Below are 8941 nucleotides of genomic sequence, written 5' to 3'. Positions count from 1 at the left end.
GATTAAGCTTGGCCTACAATTTCAGCATAATTATGCGCATTTGTAAGATTTAGTGGCATCGTATCGACCCAGCACACTCAAACAAAAGAGGCTGATGATGAGTTGACCCCCCTTGGGCCCCCTCAACTCTCACTATAACTAGACACTTTACCCCCCCCCCCCCCCCTCTCTCTGTTTAAAAGTACAGGAAAAATCTCAAAGTACAGGTAAAAATATAGTAGGCCTACAGGTAAAAATCTCTCTCTCTCTCTCTCTGAGACGGCTTGGGATATCCCACGGCTTGAGATATCCGTGGATATACACGGCTTGCCGTCCGGATATCTCGCCCCACAGCGTGGATATCTTGGATATCTCGCCCCATGTTTATTTTACCTTATTTCTCATAATTAGAACATTTAGATTCAATATGGTAGTCATGGACACATGCAGCACAGGATGAAGACACCGTCCATAACATTTATGCCTTTTTTTATTATTATTCTTTATTTACCCAGGGAATTAGCTGAGCACAGGTGCTCATTTTCAGCAACGCCCTGCACATAGAAACACACACGCGCGCACACACACACATTAAAACCTGGGAGCTGACCAGTACAACCACAGTCTTATACTGTTGGCCACTAAGCAGCTCCAGGGGGAGCAGTTGGGGGTTCAGTGCCTTGCTCAAGGGCACTTCAGCGGTGTTGGGTGAGTGATGACAATCACTTCCCCACCCAGATTTTTCCTACCCGTCTGGGGAATCGAACCGGCAACCTTTCGGCAACAAGGGCGCTCCTCTAACCCTTAGGCCACCGCTGCCCCAAAATGACTGCCTACATGACTGTGACTAATATGTAGGCTATAGCCTATAGCGGCCTACACTACAGCATGAGCATGCTACAGTGACCCTTGGCAGTGACCCTTGTGAGTAACACAGTTGGCACAATGACTGTCTGTTGTCATCTATAAAGCATCACCATAACACATAACATAAACCAATATGTATTTTGAGAAATTATATAGGCCTAGTTAATGAATGTATGGCCCATACATAAGCCCTATAGTGGCATTCTTAATTTCTTTCCAATGTAAGCGATCACTGGCCAATTTCACCAAACACACACACACACACATATGGCTGCACACACACACACACACACACACACACACACACACACACACACACACACACACACACACACACACACACACACACACACACACACACACACACACACACACACACACACACACACACACACACACACACACACACACACACACACACACACACACACACACACACACACACACACACACACACACACACACACACACACACACACACACACACACACACACACACACACACACACATCACGCACGCAGCTTGTTTCTACAACACGCGCGCCTACAACACACACGGTTTCAATTATAGCATTCCTGTCTCAACAGCAAAGGAGGGGGTCTCACTTCCTGTGTGCATTACTCCAGTGGTAAAGAATGAGCAGATGGTTTAATGAATTAATTGATGTTTATTCATAGACAACTCCATCTCCATTGAATAAATGTTTCCATCTCAGTTCCCTTTTTTTAAACAAAGTTCAACAATGTTCCAGATAAAACCAGGGAAAAAAGATAATCAAAGACATAATGTGAAGGACATGACACTCAGGAATGAATGGTATAAGGTAAGCAAGGTCATGGCATGGGTGGGGAGGGGAAAAACTAAAACAAAAGGAGAAAAACACAAAAGAAAACAAAAAGCAAATATACCATATGGTTCCAGATCAGTGGTTCTCAAAGTGCATGGGGTCCAATGGGTCCGGATTCCAGCGGGTCCAAAGTATAATGAGTTAATACTAGCATCAAAATGATTTGAACCACTTTAACCTTATTTCATACTTTGGATATAAAACAATCATCATCATGCTTGTGTAAGACAAATATCTACACTAATAGCTGAATATAGGAGGGGCTAGCGCCCTTCAAAAATCACACCCGTGTGAAGTGAGGGGCAAACACACAAAACTGGCCATTCATTGTCAATGGCATTCAATGTTTGTGTTAAGACAATGTTTGTGTTTACACAAACCCTCAAAGCTGGACATAGCCCCTCAAAAATATAGCAGAGCACAGCCATTTATGTATTTATTCGCTTTGGGGGGGCATAAAACATTTTAGCGGCATAGGGAACCAAATATACAGCATGTGTGAAGATTTATTCACAAAACTATATTTTTAACCATTAGACCCCATGGAATGTGAAAACTTTGAAGCTCAATATCTCAAGCAACTCTGAAGGTTATAAACCAAGGCCACGTATAATAATAATAAAACGAATAATAATAATAATACAGATAATAAAGTGTATGGGGAATACTCAAAATATAACAGATTTATTGGCTTAGTACGCTTAGCACATACCAAGAATTGGTCTTTGGTTTTTAGTTCTCTTGAGTGTACAGAGTAGGTTATGTACATGCATGGCTACATATTACATACGTATACATACAGATACATTCATTGTTCATACATACACGCATACTGTACAGTACACACATATGTATATATAATTATGTACAGTACGTACGTATTACATAGTGCATACGTATACATCACATAATACAAACATATAGTTGCACGTACATAAGTAGGCTCGTATACTGTACCGTACATAGACTATATGTACATTTGGACATACACATACACCAATTTGTCTCTGGTGCACATCACTTATTACGCTATTAAGCAATCAACACAACCCACTCCATATCCAATCCAGATTGATCCGGTCTGGTGCAGCACGGTGCATAGACCAGATGCCAACCTCTCACCTCACAGCGAGAGTAACTGGACACCTTAGTGCATGTCCCCTGAACGCAGCAGACCCTTAAAGCTCCACCTGGACAAACGCATTTCCCGCATTACCTCACGGTAGGGGATGGGCTTGAATACATAAACTCATGATCCAACAGTGACTGGCCCCTGGGCTACATACATACGTCCAGACACTGTTTGTTTTCTCTGCGCTCTGCCTCGAAGCACAGTTGTCATGGCCTATAAGTTAAGGCTGTGTTTTAAAATGAACCTAATTCTTGGAAGGTTCTGCCCATCTCCAAGAAAGAGGAGACAACCACATGGGCTTCACCCGAGGGGACAAAAATATGTTCATGCTTGAATTTAAGAGGACTTTCAATACGGTAATAATTGGGAAAGAGAGAACGCAGGGAAATAGCGAGAGGTTTCATTGGGAGGGTAGCAGAGTTCGGCTCTTCCAGTTTGAAGGGGGAGGTGTTCCTGTTTGGAGCCCAGATGGACCATCCAGTCCAGGAAACTATGTGTTTTCTTAGTTTTTCTCTCTCTCTCCAGTTCCACTAGTTATTACATTTAAGAAGGCAGTGGATAGAGGCAAAGCTTTAGCTTGCACTTCAAGAAAGCCATGATTTAAATATTTTCTGTGTTACAAGCGTAAAATAGGTCATGTGCATTGATTGTAGCGTATGTAATATAGTGAGTAATGTATTGCTGTCTATTTTTGTCAACAAGATTGCACACAAGGTCATGATAATATTTTTTTGTTTTGAAAATCACACAATACCTCTTGTCACAAGGAGACCAACAAGTTGTATTGTCTGGTGGTACTGGTATCTACCCTCAATATCAAAATAAAATATATTTTAAGTGGCATCTTTGCCATGGCCCTCTCCTGTATCAGTCTGTAGGCTACAGTACTGTACAGTACAGTAAAGTACAGTACAATGGGGGGATACCCTCAGGGTCTAGTGCACGTCTGGCAGATTAGGCCGACCATCAGAGGAGACGTCTGTGCCACCCCTGACCGACTTCACGTGACCTGATTGAGCACTCAGAGAGACATGCCAATTCATATGCTCCAGTCTCCACGGTAACAGCCCCCCTCACCTACACGCACGCACGCACACTACACACACACACACACACACACACACACACACACACACACACACACACACACACACACACACACACACACACACACACACACACACACACACACACACACACACACACACACACACACACACACACACACACACACATGAAATTACCCCTCCATCATCCCATAGCAGGCACACACGCCTGCATGTGCACGCACAATTAAGCATGGCGCCCTTGCCCCGCATTCCCTAACATCTACCAACAAATATAAAAATCACTCACTTCGCAGCCTGCAATCAAGTGGATTTGCATTCCATAGCACTGAACAACCCCACCCCCACAATAAGCATTTACCCTCTGACTTTGCTTTAGCCTTTAGAAATATATTTCCTACTATCTACTCAACTCCAGAGTGCATAATAATTGGGAGGAACTTGTGGCTTATTAATGCCTAAATACTCTCCTCAAATGCGCAACAACAAAAATAAGAGGAGCTTGTTGAACTGTGATTATTGCAGTTGAGGCAATCATGCAATTCCCGGCTGGCCGAAGTGCTTAAACCTCCCTTGTATTTATTATTTCTACTTCTTGTGTGTTCCTACCTGTTTTCTTCTTTCTTGTTATTTCTTACTCATGAAACTTAAATGTCTCTCTAATTGTATCTGTCCTGTGTTTCCTACTGTGGCGCTGCTATGACAACTGAATTGACCCAACAGGATCAATAAAGGTCTGTCTGTCTGTTTAACTGGAGGTGAGAGCATGATTGAGATGTCCTTCCTCTTATACAGTAAGTGATGGTGAGGAGTTCACAGTACATCCGCCCATGATGTTGTGGTACCCTCAAGGCTCAAACCACAGGCTATACCAACAAAAATGAGCTGGGTGTGCATGGATGTTGGTGGGACAGGGACAGGGTGTCACACATCCTTCCTGTTGTAGGGGATGAGCTGTGTGTGTGTGTGCATGTGCGTGTGTGTGTGACAGACAGAGGTCACAGGAAGCCGCACACGCAGCAGAGCTTCCTTCTATACATTGGTTTGATATCCAACCCCCACGTCTCTTCACCACTTCTTTCCTTCCTCCATCTGGGGAGGGGGGGGGCATTTGATCGGATTTGTGCAATCCAAGACCCAATATGAGTGGAGTCTTTATTTGGACTCTGTCTGCTGTGCACAAAGGCAGCAGTGTGTGTCTGAAACGTGCCGGTAAGTAAATCCATGTGTGTGCGTGTGTGTGTGTTCCTCCTGACCATGTCATGGTTACATAACAAGGTGTCAACTAGAGTCTCCTCACCTCGGGTCATATACCACATACTTTAGCCCTACAAAGACTTTACAATCTCCTTAACACAGTATAGGTTACATGCCCTATACGCTGGCACTTCAAACACGAAGAACTAAAACTCAAATTGAGTTATAATGGATATAATGGATCTCGGGATCCATATGGTGTGGCTCCCAGAAAATGTGGCTCTCGGACATCATGTGGCCAGCCCGTGACGTCAGTCATCTATGACATGCTGGGGACTCGCTGTCATGCATTATGTAGCCTCGGAAACCCAGACGTTTTGCATTATGTGGCACTGGTACTGTATACGCGCCTTAACCACCCGGCTATGAGCAGTTGAGACGAATAACAGTCTAAGTCCATAATTTATTCTGACCCCTCCCTAATCCATCATTTATACAATATGGATAATTAGTGTGGACTTAGACTGTTATTCGTCTCAACTGCTCACCCCCAAAAGCCGAGTTTTGGCACGCTCAGATTTTGGCACCCTATGATGTATACCTCCAAATTTGGGCAAGGGGTCAGACCAATGAAACCATTGACTTCTGGGATCTATATATATAATTCCAGAAACCTCTGTGTGTGTGTGTGTGTTTTGTGTGTCTCATGACAAAACAACAGTTTGAATTTAAACTTTTGGGTTATTAGGGTGGTGACAGTATTGGTTTCCAAAGCAGTAGGTGTAAGTTTGTTAACGGCCATTCTTGCTGCTGTTACTGTTCTTGCAGCAATTGCCTTGTATTTCGAAGTCCTCGGATGTACCGGTAGAGTGGGTAGACAGAGATTTCTACCGACAGAGATTGCTACGCAAGACTAAAGTATGATAGCCTCACAAAATGTCATAAGTGAACTATGACCCTTTTAGCCATTTCAACCTGACATCACTATTTTGGGCATGTATCCTACTTGTACACATACTTAGACACCTCTACACAGACACATCTACACATGCTACATAGTTACATCCTTGAACACCTTCATAGTAGAATCCTCTTCCTCTCCTTTCTCTGTAAATATGATATACTTATGATTCTATACTGATTACTGATACTGTTTTATTCCAATGTGTATTATGATTTTAGCATATAACCCTTGACTGTACTACCTGTACTGCAAACAATATTGTTAATAAAGTATTCAAACAATCAAAAACATGAGTTAGGCTCCTGACCTATGGGCCACATAGGTCGTATCCGTTGGTTCCAAAGTCTACTTTGATTGGGGCCACAGGTCGCATTTACTATGAAAAGTTGCATCTGGCATCATCAAACCCTCTACATTCAAGACACGCTATATATGGCCATACGTGTTTTTCATTGTGCATTTTTTGGTCAAAGTTGATCTCATGCCAAAGCGACAGCACAAGCCCAGCAGTCCTCGCGACCTCCCCACTCTCACGGAGGAGACTGCCCGACGAGCGGCGACAGGGATTGTATTATGGTCTGGGAAAGCCCATATATGGAGATCCCTGATGTCATCAATATTAAGCCCATATATGTGAATGTAAATATATTGCCATATTGTGACAGTCTCATGATAACCAGTGTGGTTGCCGCACCGCGAGTAACACTTGCAAAAGAACCAAGTTGGTACAACACATGGATCTCCCTCCATATTATGTGGAGCTGACTATCATCACCTGGATGTATAAAGATCACGACACTTATCTCATCAAACTCTGGATAGCCATACATGGTCTGACATACTAGATCTGCATATTAAGAATCTCTGTTGCTTCATCGCGACAAGGTCGCTTCTCGCCCTTAGGCGTCTTACTGGTATTATAACTTAAACTCTGAAGTCAAAGAACTGTGAGCACTGAAAGGCCAAATCTACATTACATCCAAACTGGTATTATACTTTTGTATTAGAATGTATTCATGGTTAATGGTTATTGTGTTATTACTTGCATTGTGTTGGTGCTACAGTACTATGAAACATACAATAAAAAGGTGTTCATTCAATCACTACTATGGTTATTGGTTGTAATGCATCATGTAAGCAATGGGACAGCTGCGGTTACAGAACAATTACAATGGAACATTGTGTCATACAAAAAACTAAAACTAAACTAGCTTGGAGTGCTCCTTTTCTTGCATGGATGGCCTATTTCACGCCCACATGTTGGCTAGAATAAGTATCACTGAGAATCCCCCTCCTCTTCATTTCTCTTTGTTGTTCCCTCCTCTCTCCTCCCCCACTCCTAAAACCTATTTTCGAGGTCAGTTCTCATCACCATGATCTCATTTTTTTTCACTTGTAGGAAACTGCTATTTCAGGCACGCGTCACCATCATACGACGAAATTAGGCTTTAGTGTCTCCTTCCTGGTATGTAAATCAAATGAATAGTTCCAGTCAATTTAAAGAGCCACAAAGAGGAGAGGACCTACAGTATACACACAGTCAATTTACCCAGTTCTAAAGTTTAAATCTGCCGCATCGACATTAAGCTCAAGTGGAGAAGAAAGACCCTTTTCCGATCTAAGCCTGCAGGGGATCCTTTGAGCGACTCCTGGTTCAAAGATGAATGCATTGGAGATGAAATAAAAATGGATTCATGTTTGATTATATTTAGCACTAGTCCATTCTCCACGCCTGGCCCTGGTAGATTAATATATTAATATTAAAGTGGTTAATTTAAAAATGCACATGACTGGGTGCCACTCACGTTGAGTGGAAATGTTCGGAGGCTGTCTGCAAAGCAAACAGACAACAGTCAGAACATGTCAGTCAGCATGTAGGCCTTTGCACACAGACCAGTTTGATATGCATTAGGGATTACCCCTTAAATAGATGTTTTATTTTATTTTGTATCTCTGAGACTCCAATTTATACAGTAAATAATTTTTCTTTGAGAGTGCACAAATGGAACAATATGCACCTGTAAAGAGTTACAGAACAATCTTTGGTCCCTAACTATCAATAATTTAGCGAAGGACGCCCTGGAAGTTGGAACCACTTCAAAGATCCCTGAGTCCCAAAACCCAACATTCAGAACCTACGCACTCACCAATGCATGCTAATATAATGCTTATTATGACCCTGACTTAAATAATATGGAGGCATTGGGAAAGAGAAAGTAATCTGCAATTTCATATACAATTTAATTTTAAACCATTACACCCAGAATGCCTGTGTATGTACCCACAAACAGTACAATACAGTGGTGGAACAAGTACTCAGATTTCTTACTTAAAGGATCAATTTCCTTTTTTCAACCAGGTTTCTGAACTATCCAAAGCCCACTCGAGATGATGGAAATTGTGTCATCTTGCAAGGAGCATTAGTGAGGACCAGAGATAAATCAGCAGAGGGCAGGTTTTTTCGCAATTACCCCAAAGTTATTTGGCAGCCGGCGAAAACTAGTTCTCAACAGGACCGAAAATGAAGGCCCGGCCCTACCTGGGCCCTCGTCAAACCCTGTACACTCAAGACATCTGACCCCCCATGCCAAAGCGCCAGCGCTCGCCCAGCAGTCTGCCGTCAACAAGGCGGATGCGTGCACACACTTCTCGCCCTTAGGTGTCTTACTGGTACATTATAGTTCATGTAAACTTTGTGTATTAACACCTTGAGGGCCCGGGCCTATTTAATCCATTAATAAAATGTGCCCATCGTCAGCAAGCGCCTCTAGGCTTGCTGATGATGGATCAGTTTTTCTCATCAGCACTAATTTCAGGCACATGACCGTACACTTGAACTTGAGGGTGATTTACGTCATGGGCCCCGATGGTTAGTAACTAAAGTTGT

Source organism: Protomyctophum parallelum (assembly GCF_964188405.1).
Source record: "Protomyctophum parallelum genome assembly, chromosome: 13".
NCBI classification, from domain to species: domain Eukaryota; kingdom Metazoa; phylum Chordata; class Actinopteri; order Myctophiformes; family Myctophidae; genus Protomyctophum; species Protomyctophum parallelum.
This window is presented reverse-complemented; position numbering follows the sequence as displayed.